Source organism: Protopterus annectens, chromosome 9.part0 (assembly GCF_019279795.1).
Source record: "Protopterus annectens isolate FY-2018-M chromosome 9.part0, PAN1.0, whole genome shotgun sequence".
Taxonomy (NCBI): domain Eukaryota; kingdom Metazoa; phylum Chordata; order Ceratodontiformes; family Protopteridae; genus Protopterus; species Protopterus annectens.
In genome coordinates this window covers 571,087,033-571,101,143 of record NC_056743.1, presented here as the reverse complement: position 1 = coordinate 571,101,143, position 14,111 = coordinate 571,087,033, and the positions used below count along the sequence as shown (strand labels likewise).

The 14,111-nt window shown below is 40.0% G+C and overlaps 1 protein-coding gene across 3 annotated transcripts in view; it reads right to left on the bottom strand.

Moving 5' to 3' along the window:
- Nucleotides 1-14,111, bottom strand: part of SLC23A2 (solute carrier family 23 member 2) — a 1,130,684-nt gene that overhangs the window by 31,489 nt on the left and 1,085,084 nt on the right. The window lies entirely within an intron of this gene.

The window sequence follows — 14,111 nt, the reverse complement described above, 5'->3', positions numbered from 1 at the left end:
GTAAAAATGTAGCATAATCTCCATGAGATCTGTAGTCCAATGTTTGTTTCGTTTTTTTTTTTTGCAAATAGCATGAAATCACTCTGTGTATGAGTGGTGAATACTGATCGATGATGCATGGCATCAAGGGGAGCAGAGATACCAAATCTGCAGAAACAATGCACAAATCACTTATGTTCCAGCAAAAAGATGTATTGATAGTGTAAAAGCAAAACTGGCTTATGTTTTAGAGTTCACATACATAGAATTTACTTCTCTAAAAGTAAACATTTATCAGAGTTTAAGTGATGGATTATCTTTGTGCTTCTACACACACACACCAAACAGAAAACACACACATATATATATATATATATATATATATATATATATATATATATATATATATATATATATATATATTATTTTTTTTTACAGGAAACAAACCTCTTTGCATCCCATAACCCCTAACTTTTATAAAATAATTCCTGTGTGCACCACCAACACTCACAATCCAACATATTGTGATAAAACAAACTGGAATATTTCTTACAATTTTTATTTTTGAGAAAATCATACCAGTGATCAAAAAAATCATAAACTTTCCTTATTATCAGAGTTATAATTACTAAAACATACTGAAGGATATTGATTCCGCGGTGGTACAGCGGTAGCGTTGTTGCCTCACAGCAAGAGGTTCTCCTGTTCGATTCTCAGCTGGAGTGCCTTCTGTGTGGAGTCTGCATGTCCTCCCTGCTGTCGAGTGGCCTCCAAAAGACATGTGTGAATGGGCGTGCCTTCGCTGAAGGCTGGGCGTTGAGCTGGCAACTCGGCAGCATAAAAATCAGCCAATCATTAGCGGACCGGAATTCCGCTGTGGCGACCCCTAACTGGGAAAAGCCGAAAAGACATACAACTGAAGGATATTGAAAGATATTACTTGATCAAAAGTAATTAGATCACTTTTGGCCACTTATGATTAGATAAAGTGATAGAAGACTTGTATGATACTCATACATGTGTATGTGTGTGTAAATACACACACACACACACACACGGAGGGGTATGTGTTTGCCTGAGACAGTGACATTACACTCATCACTGTAAGATAAACATTATACTATGCGTGTGATTGCCTATGTACATCAATATGAACATTTCCTGCACATATCACAAACATTTTAATAGCAAAATGTTTCAGTACATACATCTGTCTGGTTTCTGCAATAGCCTAACATAGCTAGAGAATTTAAAAGGACATCTAGTCTTCCATTTAGGACACTTCTTGCTTCACTAAAGTGTCCTTACAAGACACAAAGTCAGAAGTCTTTCTCTGCACGCCTTGAGCACCACAGTCTTTTCAGCCTATTTTCAGTTATGATGCTCTGGGCTGCGCATTTTCTTGTATGTTTGATTTCAAGTGATTTGTCTTGCGCAGATGTCCTCTAAACAGATAACCAATTTCTCTGCAAACTACCCAGGATCCTGGTTTGGCTGCTTCATCAACAACTACATTTTGCTTCAGGCTGAGGCATATTGATGGCTTTTAGATTCTTATTTTTTCGCCAACCAGCAAGTCTAGTAATCGTTCCTATCACAACAATATTTTGGTCTCTGCTGATTTCTTCACAGTGTTTCCTTTATTTATGTTGTTCTTCTGGCATTGACAATACAGTCGACGTAGTCAACCTTCTGCCTCTTGCCATTTGGAGAGACATTAAATAGCTACAATGGAATATTTCTATATTCCAAAACTATACGATAACAGTCTTCAAAGGTTTTTACAATAGCTCCTTCTCATGAAATTCTTCATAGTTTGGATGATTTCTTTCACTTGAGGTTAGTATTGACTGGACATTACATGTCTGAAGTCCTACTCACCCACAAATCTTATGAATTCCTGACTTGGACCACTATCGTGGACCCACTGTCACATGCAAGAACATCCAGTATCCCATGCCTTGAAATTACAGACTTTAATGCAGTAATCATACAAGTACTTGTACCAGAAACTTGTAATAATAATCCATATAACATGAGATGCATGGCTTCTTTGATCTTGAACAAACGGGTGCCCACTCAACTCTGCAAATGGCCAGGAACTGGGTATACGAGCACTATTACTATTAGATTGTTGTTACGGATTGCAATACAGATGGCACAACACTGTAGTATTCACTCTATGTGACTTGAAATTCCTGAAAAAGCAATGCATCCCTTGCTTATTCTCATTGCACTTTACTATTCCAGATGTGATTCACATGCCCTCTCAAAATTTTGTCTTCTCTACTGACTGGGGACTACTATATTACCAGCTTTAATTATCAAGCCCTGGCCACCAAGTATTTCATCTTTGAAAGAAAGATGACCGAATTTCTTCCCTTACTGATAATTTCTGCTCAGTCCATTTCATTATAACATCTTTCAACAGCTGCATTTCTAAGTCAGTGTCAGAACACCTCTGAAATTGATTCACTATTTCACTGGTAATTGTGATATTACCTAAAGAAGCTCTAGCTGTTCATGCTTCTCTAGTACACAGGCAAGGCTCAACATGTCTGGCATGTATTGTTCCTTGTCTGTAAGCAATTCACTTTCCTATTATTCTGCAGCATGAGTAACATGCTCTGCAAGCTAGGAGGTCCCTTTGTCAATGACTTTCTCAACATGCTTTATAAGGATTTGAGGTCTGTTGCCACCTACACTTCTTCACCATACAAGTATTCATGGAATGCTACAGAATAATAAAGGTAAATAAATATGCATATTAAATTGTATAGATAATTCATTTTCTATCTGATAATGTTTCTTTTATGTAAACCACAAAACAGAAATAAAAAAATATAAAAAACAACAAGGCTATAGACCCACAAAAAAATCTTAATTAAACTCTCATTAAACTTTTTATCAATATCACTCCTACTAAAATAACTCAGCCTGTACCCCTTTTCCAGTACTTCCAAATACTGTTTGACCACTTCCTCATATACATTCTTATTAATTTTTACACAGGTAGATTGATCCTCCAGATGTATATAACACATGCGCATATAGTGTTCAAAGCTGCAAAATCAAAAACAAACAAAAAAAAACAACAGTAGGGCTACCATGGCAGCATAAAATGTAATAAAGTGCACACAGGATAAGCGCTTTCGGAAACCATTCCTTTATCAGATCCAACACAATGAAATGCAAACTCTGAAGGCACATATTTAAAATTCAAAAGCACCAATAATCTCATGAGAGCAATTGAAACCAATAAAATTATTAGCTTAATTGCATTAAACAATTGCTAACACTATTAGTGCAGTAAAGTGTGCACTTTATTAAATGTTATGGTACGAGCCGTGGTAGCCCTATTGTTTTTTTTTTTCGTTTTGGATTAGTGTGTCTACAGAAGAGGTTTTGGTCATTTTTGTGTTATTTGACTTCTGATAGTTGCAAAATCACAACATTATTGCCTTATCTGCTAGCTTGATAATCACATTTCTATTTAAATCTTTTAATGCAGTCCATTCAGCCTTGGTCATATTACATGATAATTGGCATTTATTATCCATGAAACCATTAAAAGCTTCCTTGACTGCAAAATTAAACAGCAGAAAAATGTTTCGCACTTTCATTTATAAAAGGTGGTATAAAGCAACTTTTACTTTTAACCCCGGACATATTCAGCAAACAATAAGCATTTACTTCATCCATCTCTGAAGCACAAAAATAAAAACTATATTCTGAGCTCACAGAATCATTACATTCATCCCTTACATTATCAATGTCCAAATTACCTACTTCAGGGTGTCTAAAACTGCATATCAAATGTAGTATGTACCAACTTAAAAAAAAAAATCACATTTCAAAATATGTAGGTGAGGTAAAACTATAGGTATACATTTTAAACCTAAACTTAAAATTGCTAGACATTCATCTGTTAAAAAAAACAGACAACTTAATTACTACAGAATTCAAAAAATGTCTCCTTACCACTGTTATCTTCCCCATTTACAAAACCGCTGCTGCTGCCCTTCTGATACAGTTCCTTGTCCATATCCCCCTCTCTTATTATGTTGGATTGTCTCCGTCTCTAGGCTCTGCATCATGAAACTGGTTATTTAAACTATCTGGTTCTTGTGCTGCTGGTAAGATAGGGAACGAAACATCATGTACTCTTTCAGAAATATATCCTGCTCCCTCCGAGGAAGCAAATGACACTCCATGCTGCTTGCTGCAACCATTAATCTGAGGAGTACATGATGAGTGTTGTCCCCTCTACTGATTGCTTCTCCAAGGAAAAGACCTACCCTGTTTGTAGTCCCATAAGTCTCGCCACAGCTTGACCTTTTTTTTCAACTAAATCGGCTTTCAAGTCTAAGTTTTTTAAGGATCTCCATCATACTAATGCTCAAAACTTGTAGCATTTAAATGTTTAGTCAGTTCCATATAGAATAGCTGAACTTCTTATTTAAGCTTCCATTGTTTAAGTATCTCCATCCACCAGAAAGTGTATTCATTCCTTGGAACAATGCCATTGTTTAAGTATATCTCCATCCACCAGAAAGTGTATTCATTCCTTGGAACAATGGTGAGCAGCAGCCACCCAACAAGACTAAAATTCTCTATCATTTTCATCCGAGAGATCAAAAGGCGTGCTAGGGCACTTAGCATGCAAGCCTCTTGGAGTAATGTCTAGTTCCAAACATCTTCTCGGTCCCAACATGTTCAAATAAACACTAGAGTCTCTTTAATCATTAGCTTATCCAGTTTGTCACATATATTCTGCATTTTCACTGTTAAGGTGGCAATTGCACAATGACCATTAGAAGAAAAAGGATTATCTATATAGCCACTTCTCTCCTCCAGGTGCCTTTCCCAAAAAAGAAAAGAAGCGGTTCTTCCAGGCAACTCAATAACTGGTGTTTGATTCTCCAGACTTCTCTGTCAATTACCCCCAACTTCATCTCAGAAAATACAGGGGACATTATAAAAACAGTCTATAGTCATAAAAAACTAAATAAACCACAAAAACAGAAATAAAAAATATATATATAAAACAAGACAACATATGTTTCCTTTATGTGTTTGTAAATGCTTTTGATTCACATAAAACTGGTTTACTGTCTTGGTTTGTGTACTGGTTTAACTGATAGCTATGGCACTGCAGAAGCTAAGCAGGGAAGGGGAGCAGTGAAGGCACTTGGCTTGCTCGCCTCTCTCAGGGTGGGAGATGCATACATAGAGGCACAATGGGAAGTGTTAACTTCCTGGTGGAGTCTGGGAAACATCAGTTATGCTGCAGTGGGTGGAGAAGGGATGCTGGGAGGGAATGCCCCTTGCAAAAATGAGGAGACGTCCTCTTGCTGTCATCCTACTGCATCCCTTATCCCATCACCTCACTGGGTGCATGTGATAGAGAAGGGAGAAGGGGGAAACAAAAAGAAGAAAAATCTTGAACCACCCCCAATGGCTGTCTGAATGACGGACCCTCCTGGCTAACCTTCACCCTAATGAAGGATGAACTAACTGACCATGGAGGGAGCTTCGCCTCCTCCCTGCATCGCTCCTCCAGTACTAGGGCCAGCAGACCACAGACAGCAAAGGTAAAGAGTGCAAAATTAGTTAATAACTGGATAAGGCTCACCACAATAAAGCTGGAGCTTCTGTCACTACACAGGCTGATCTAACAGCTTTCTTACAGACCTAGTTATCTTAGATATCTGGCTTTGTATTTGAACACTACCCCACTGGCATTTCTGTGCAGAAAAGGGCATGGCGAAAGTGACTGACATGGCAAGGGAGTTTGATGTGGCATGTTAATCATGCATGACTGAAAAGCCATGCAGATTTGGCAGTGTCATCGTGAATATTCACACTGAATATTCATTGTGTGGTCGTACTGTGTCATTCTTGTCAATGTTCACCTGCTGAGCAAATACAGAGAAGGGCTCAGGTGAGTGTTAGTCAGCTTAATAAAATTGAACCAGCGTTATAAGTAAAGCTCTCAACTGTTTCTGATTTTGTCTTCTTCCTTGTAATATAGTTAATTATGCTGGTAAGAATAATTAGTTCATCAGTTGTGCCAGACATTACTTTATACCTCTTACTCTGAAAAAATGCAGTTGAAAAGGTGGTGTTCTATTACACTTCTACATGAATTAAATTACTATTTAGAAACTGTCCTAAATTTTCCCATTATTTGCTGGCTTTGTCCATCACTCTTGAGTAAATAAGTAGAGAGTTACCGCCAAGTGTGCCTGTGCCTTCATTTCTTAGTTTAATTTATACTAAGTGAAACTGCCTGATCTTGTATTATGCAGCCCTTGGAATATTAGCTTTGGTGTAGATAAGTTGTTTTCATTCCACTGTTACAGTAAGTTATCGTTTATTTAATCAGAGGTGTAGACTGCCAGAGTTTAAATGCGCATGTCCATTGTGTATGTTTTGTGTGACTGTTTTTTTTTTTTTTTTTACTGACGACTACCTTCGAGCAGAATCATTTTGTCATCGTTTTGGACTAGAAAATGTATATGTATAATATAGTGTGTGTCTGTGTAATATATTTAGTTTATGAGTTTGAGGACAAAGATCGATGCTTACAGCCTGTTCAAATACATGACAAGGTAAAAATAAAAAAAAGAAGTTATGTACTCACCATAACATTCCATCTGAGTAGTTCTACTTCATTTGTCTTCAACCTGTGGGATCCAAGCCGGTAATCTCACTAGCATCTGCTCCGAGCTCCAAGTTCCTCCCTTTACCCATAATACACCTCCACTACCTTCGAACCCCCAGATCAAGTTTGCTGACCCTTATACTGATAACCCGACCTGAAAAATACTTTATGACCTACAACTGCAGCTCGCAGGCTGTTCATATGACAAGGTCAGGGGGAAGGAGGGAGGGACGGTTGAAGACAAATGAAGCAGAACTACTCAGATAGAATGTTATGGTGAGTACATAACTTCTTTATCTGAAGTAGTTTACTTCATTTGGTCCAGCTACTAAATTCCTAGGTGGCCCTCATGGAAGGATATTCCAGAGCACCGTGGAACCAAAGGATGCTCTCCTTCTAGAAGTCAAATCCAATTTGTAGTGAGAAATAACGGTATGAGATGAGGACCAAGTAGCTGCAGAACAAATATCATCCAGTGAGACTCTAGAAAGGCTGCAGAAGTAGCCATGGACCTAGTGGAATGAGCTTTCACCTGACCCAGAAGAGACATGCCTTTGTCCTTATAGACCTGAAGGATGCATGAGGCAATCCACCTAGCAATTGTGACCTTGGAGATAGATTTACCCAAAAAGGGTTTATAGAAGGACAAAAGGGTTTACAGAAATACACAAACAGTTGATCGGATTTACAGAAGTTTTTGGTCCTGTGTAAATAAAATCGTAACTATGTATGAACATCCAACAAGTGGAGTTTGTATTCCATTTTGTTAGCAAAATTGGGAAAGAAAACAGGTAAATTGATGGTTTGATTGATATCAACTTGTGATGCCACCTTAGGAAGAAAGGACAGACTGGTCCAAAGGGAAACACGATCTTTATGGCAAATCATATATGGAACTTTGATGGACAAGGCTTGCAGTTCTGAAACCCTTTTAGCAGAAGTGATAGCCACCAGGAATGATGTTTTCCAAGATAAGAATTTTAGATCTGTGGTTGCAGAAGGTTCAAAAGGCAGAGTGATCAAAGCTTGAAGAACCATAGTAAGGTCCCATGGGGGAACAGGATCCTTGACCGGGGGGTGTAACAGACAGAAAGGTCCCTTTGATACACAGTCTGGAGGAGGCCAGTGAGCCCAAACTCTCACCCACATGAAAATGAGAAATGGCAGCCAATTGAATGACAGTAGAAGAACTAGCTCCCTGTTGAAAACTATTGGCTAGGAAATCAAGAATGGCAGAAATAGGAGCCGTGAAGCTAAGGTTTTCCATGATGTCTCCAAAGGAGACATCCTTGGGAGGCGATCTGGGGGAACCTTCCCATCATCCAAATCCGTGTCCTCGATGAGGGACTCGGGAGAGTCCAAGTGCCTCCTCTTACATGTATGCTTGCGAGGCTCGTCTCTGGTGGGGCTCTCCGGGGGAACTCGCAAGCCACTTGTTCCTCAGGGGGAACCGTCTGGTGCTCCTCGAGCACGGGCTTGTCCCTCTGGTAAAATGATGGGATTCGTAGAGAGAACCAAGGGGGTTGGGGCGGAGTCCGAGGGTCTTGATCCAGCAGAGAGAACCCTTTCTACCATGTCGAATGCCAAGGGACAACAAACCTCCTGGGGGACCAATAAAAAGCCGGCCTCCCCGGGTCCGACGTGAGAATCGGAGCCGAGTCCAAAGTGGACGGAGCTCCGAGGGAGGGAACTTGGCCCGACAAAGCCAGAGCCGATAAAAAAAGTTCCGCTCCCTCAGATCTAACACTCAAGGTCCAACTCCAAGAGCCGCTCAGATCAGAACTGGTCGGATCCGACACGCACCAGGCAGCTGTCGGCACTGAGGAAGCAGGTACCATCAGCGCCAACCCCCTGACTAAGACCATCCTCGGATCCGAGTACTCCGAACCCGGTGGACGGAACAGAGAAGGAGAAATCGGAGTAAGAAATGGAAGTGAGCTCCCCCCATCCAGAGGGAGAGGGGGCTGGCAAGACCCCCATCTGGATCTGAGTACGAATGAACCTCCTCATTATTTTATCCATGTCAACTTCCGATAAGCTTCACATGGACCTCGACGAGGCCACGGACTCCGACCTTCCGGGTTGAGGAACCGAGGCCCTCGATGGAGAACATGTCTCCTCCGGCTCCGGGGAAAATCTCGGAGATCGTCGCCGAGGGGAGTCAAGGATCCTAGGCTGACTTTTGACAGGAGAGGGGAGATCTGGGGACCTCTTACGTTTGTCAGGTCTGTGAGATTCTGGCTCTCTCTCCTCTCTGCCCCTTTTTCTGCTCCACTTCCACAGGCTTTGAAATGAGAGGTTGAGTCGCAGCCTGGGAGGGAGGAGAAGCAAGAGAGGAAGGAGAGGCAGCCACAGCAGCCGCTGTGACCAAAGCCAAGGACGAGGCAACCACCTCAGAAGTGGGAAGAAGGCCTTTCAGGGCTAACTTAGCCCTCCTGTACTTGATAGTGTGCAGGTTAAAACCCGTGCATACACAGCATTCAGTATTTAGATGGGCAACGTCCAAGCACATTACACAAAGTGTGTGGCCATCTGCCGGAGACAATTTATGGCCACACTCAGTGCACCTTTTGAACACAGGTTTATCAGCAATGCTTCTATCCAGGCACTCAAACAAGAGAAGAGAAAAAAGGAGAGAAAAATTACCAGTTTTCCCACTCAAACCACTCACCACACACTCAAGTCACATAGAACACACTGAGGGGGGAGGGGAAGCAAAGCACACTAACAAACTAATGCTAAACTACAACAAAGGTTCAATAACGATGCACCAGCAAGGGGAGGAGAAGAGGGAACCTACACTAAAACACTATACTAATATTTAAGAGAAAAAAGCTGCTTAAAAGCAGAAAAACTCACTCACTACTCAGAGCTCAGGAGATCACGATGCTTCAGCAAGCCACGGCAAACAAGATCGGGGGGTTGGAAGGTAGTGGTGGTGTATTATGGGTAAGGGGAGGAGCTTGGAGCTCGGAGCAGATGCTAGTGAGACTGCCGGCTCGGATCCGATATGGATCCGGTATCCCACAGGTTGAAGACCAAATGAAGTAAACTACTTCAGATCATAATTTATTTCTCCAAAATGAGTTTCTGTAGTATAGTTTTGTATAGTAATCACATTTGCAAGGGGGCAAGCCCCCTACACCCCCCAAGTAGCACCAGTGCATGCCATGCTACAGAAGCACCCTAAAACTGCTGTTTTCTTCCAAAAACTACAGTTGCTTATGTCCTTTCCTTAGATGTTGCATGCAGAAGAAAGCATGAAGAATGTACTATTTGCAATATACTGCAGAATATCTATAAGCAATATTTAGCTGCCGCAATGCTAACGTCCTACAAAGACATATGAATGAATGTTAAACTTTACTATTTTGAATATTTGTATACTGTTACATATTTTGCATTCCGGTCAGTTACTGCACAGTTACAGCAGTGTACACATTCAAGTACTTTGAATGAAGTACAAGTCAATGTTTTGAATATTCGTATTGCTGATTATGTTTATTCACACATACAGAAAAACATCTTGCGCATGATGTTGGGCGGTCCTTGCTACTGCGCATATGGTGGGGTAGTGTTCTAATACAAAGCCAGATATCTTAGGTACAAACTACAAGATACTGCAACTTTCCTCAAAACCTGTGCAATGCCTTTTTGACTTCTTGACTTGCTATCTACACTAACAGCACAGATTTTTTTCAAGATCAAGTTTCAGATTTTCTGAGATTAGAATGTATTTTGGATGTGACCCTTATTTTCACATTTGCTTTTATTAAGCTTAAAATAATGCTATCTTAATCATTTCGGCAGGAACATCTTTCTATCGCCATATGCCTCTTGCAACCGATCTAACGCCAAAAGGTCATCAACCACATCCGCAACACATTTTAAGCCCTATACTACTCAGGCAACAGAGTTTTAAAACAACCTGACATTGATAAATACCCAACTTGGAGTCCAAGGAATACATACCATCCTAATGGAGTATCAACTGTATACACTAAGGAGTTTTGTTTATGTGGGCCTGTCTGCTAGAAACCCTGGTTTGACAAAAATGAATACTGCATTACTGAGCCCACTTGTTCAACAGTAAGCAGTGGGTAGTTCTCTCTCTTCTCAACCATTCTATTGAGAGCCCGTATATCAATATAAACATCAAATTTACTTTTCCTCACAACAGTGACTATACTAGTGATCTAATCTACTGACTCTAATTGCTTCTTAATGACACTTAGAGTCATGAGCACTTTTCTGAGGGTCTATATTACATATTTGAACGCTTAAATGTTCGAATCACTAAAGGTCGACCTTTAGTGATTGAACATTTAAATGTTCGAATATAAATAAAAAAAAACAAAAAAAAAAAACTAAAGGGTATAAGCCGGGGTGTAAGCCCCCCTGCACCCCCCACGCCCCCTGCTACTCAAATATACTAACTCCAAGATCACGCTACAGTATAGGGAATGGGAAATTTTCCATTTCCGCACTGTAGTGCACTGAAGTGCGATCTCCGAGTTGGTATATTTAAGTAGTGGGGGGTATGGGGGATGCAGGGGGGCTTGCCCCCCTGCTAAAACCCTTTCCCTTTTCTTTTTTTTTTTTACTATATTTTTTTACATATTCGAACATTTGAATGTTCGATCACTAAAGGTCGACCTTTAGCGATTCGAACATTTAAGCGTTCGAATATGTAATACAGACCCCTTTTCTGAGAAGAGCAATTTCCAGTATTTCATCCTGTCTTATCTGTATGAGATGTTCTGACTAGCTCTTCCTAAGATCATCAGTCATGTAGTACATCCCTTCCATAACAAAGCATCTGCAATGCCTTCATGACTGTATGCATAACTCTATACACGTGCAGTCTTTCCTTTCAAAATGAGAATTTGTTCCAACAGTCCCCAGCCTTAGAATTTATTATATAAAGCACAACTATCTGAAAAAGCAAACTGAACTATTTTAGTAATGGCAGCTTGGTAGTTTTTGACCCAGTGATCCTACCTTGTGGCCAGAAAAGGTTAACTATTTACATTTAATAATTTACACATGGTTCTGGTGTATTTTTCCAGACTCAATGCTACTAGGAAGTTCTGGCAAAATATTATACTCTAAATATATACCTAGCTCAAATCTGACAGTCTCTCAATTAGTTTTCAGCACTTATTTCTTTCTAAGAGACTGAAATGTACTCTTTTCTTACTGTCACTGATGCATTTTCAGATTTCATAGTATTATTTTTTTTTTACTTCAACAGTACCCACCAACTGCTAATTTCCATATTTCTGTTCGGCAACATGCAAAGTTATTTTCAACACACTTGTTTTTAATTGTACACATTGCTGTAAAATGTACATTTCTAACACAGATTAAACAATACTGACTGAAACCTGGAAATGCCGTTTCTAATGCTTATAGCCACAAATACTTCCATCTTGAATAAGTATGCAACTAGTTGGCCTCCATTTTGGATTTTTATTCTTACTTGGCTCCCTTTTTCATTTGCATTCTTTCTATAACACAACCTGCCTTTATTTCTTGTTTTTGTTTATTAATTAATATGAGTTTTTTTTTACATACTCCTTTGGGTCGGTTAATTCCTTTAGTGCTACACTAGTAACTTGCCTGACACACATCCACAGGTTTTGAAGTTTACATATATCAAGATTATATCACCCCAGATGGGACTTGAACCCAAAAATCCCTGGGTGAGGAAGCCAATGCCTTATCCATCAGGCTACTGGAGCCTGACAGTAATGGCAAGTGACAAGGTCTGTTCTGTTTGCCTCAAAAGCCTGCCTTTGTTTTGCCATTTCTTAGACCACAAATTATTCTACTGCTTAGAAGCGAACCATGCAGCTTAACAAATTCAGCTTGGTTCTTCAGCTCAGTAACATAAGCATTAATAGACTCTGCAGGACTTGTGTGCTTCTAAAAAAACAACAGTTTAATAAAAAGCAAGTTCTTCCTGAAATTACAATAACTGCCGATTTCCTTTCTATACCTGCTGCTTTTTAATCTTTCTCTTCATCAGAAAAATTACATTTGTGGCTTTCTCCCAGGAATGCAACCCATGCACTTTTTAGCTAATCTACTTACAAAAGGGAATAAATCAAACTTCTGGATTCAAAGCTTCTGTTTTTTTGCCAAATTCCCATCTAGTGATAGAAATTGTAGTGGGTTCAATTGAGTCACATTTCCAGTAAGAATTATAATTCTTCGGTTAGAAACACTGAACCTCAATCAAATAAGGTAGGGCAGAGAATTAAGGCTTTAAGCTGTTAAAAGACTGCTATCTGTAGTCAAGGATACATGGTGTGATTCCTTCCTCATCCATTTGATTGATGTGCGCTTCTGACAGTGCTCCTGGGTCATCCCTGAAGATTGTCCAATGGGCTTACTGAGTTAGCAAATAACAAGTATATACCTTTCTCTTTTTCTGGCAGATATTTTACCACACTGACACCATGTCATAACAAGAACCTTAAATAATGCATATGGAAGCTGTAGTCTAATCTATGTGAGGTGTACAATTCAACCAAAGTTTTTGGACTGTGAAAAGCAAATCAATGGTATCAGCATCTAAAGGCATACACATACACTTCATGTCTAGCAATACGAAAGCTAAAACATGACCTGGGAAATAAATCTGTAATGAAGGCAGAAGAAAGAAGGATACAAAATGGTAGATTCAGGGCAGTAATTATGTATTTAGAGATTAATCAGAGAAAGAAGAGGAGGAGACAGTACTGGAAGATGAATGGTATGGATGAGCAATTAACTACGATTTCTAAAACAGGTACACAGGAAAGAATCTTCGAAGAAGAATATATGTTGGAAATAAAAAGGCTTTAGGTCATTTTTTTTCTAACAGTTGTAGCCAAGGATACAGTTCCTGGCTAAGAGGACCAGCTTTCTTTAATTTTGCTGTCAAGCTGCCTGCTGACCACCAACTACTCCCCACAAACAATCCACTGGCCCATTTGTTTCCTTACAGGGTAAGAAGCAGCCATTGGGGCTTTTTTTTTTGCTTTAAGTCCTTAACCCCACATTCTGTTGGCTAATGTAGGCACGTACATCAATGAAAACACCTACTACAGCCTCACATGATATGTACATGGTCCCCTACACATGCCTACTAGGAATACCTTCAATGGCTGGGGACAGCCAGGCCCGCATGTACCCCTAATCAACATCCTTTAAAACTTGCAAGCCTCTATTGCTTGCAAGAAAGCAAATCAGCTGACCAGGATACCAGCCATCCCTATTCCAGGGATGGGTAAGCCACTCGCTTGCACCCACCCCCAACCAGCTGAACTACTGCCCAAACTACTATTCAAACTGAGGACATATGGCTCACTTACTAGGGTTATCTCGCTATGCTGCAGAGCCAGGCTGACCATGGGTCCAAATTACAAACTTAATTTGTTAAATATTACAATAGATAAGGAAAATAAGAGTGCCTTCA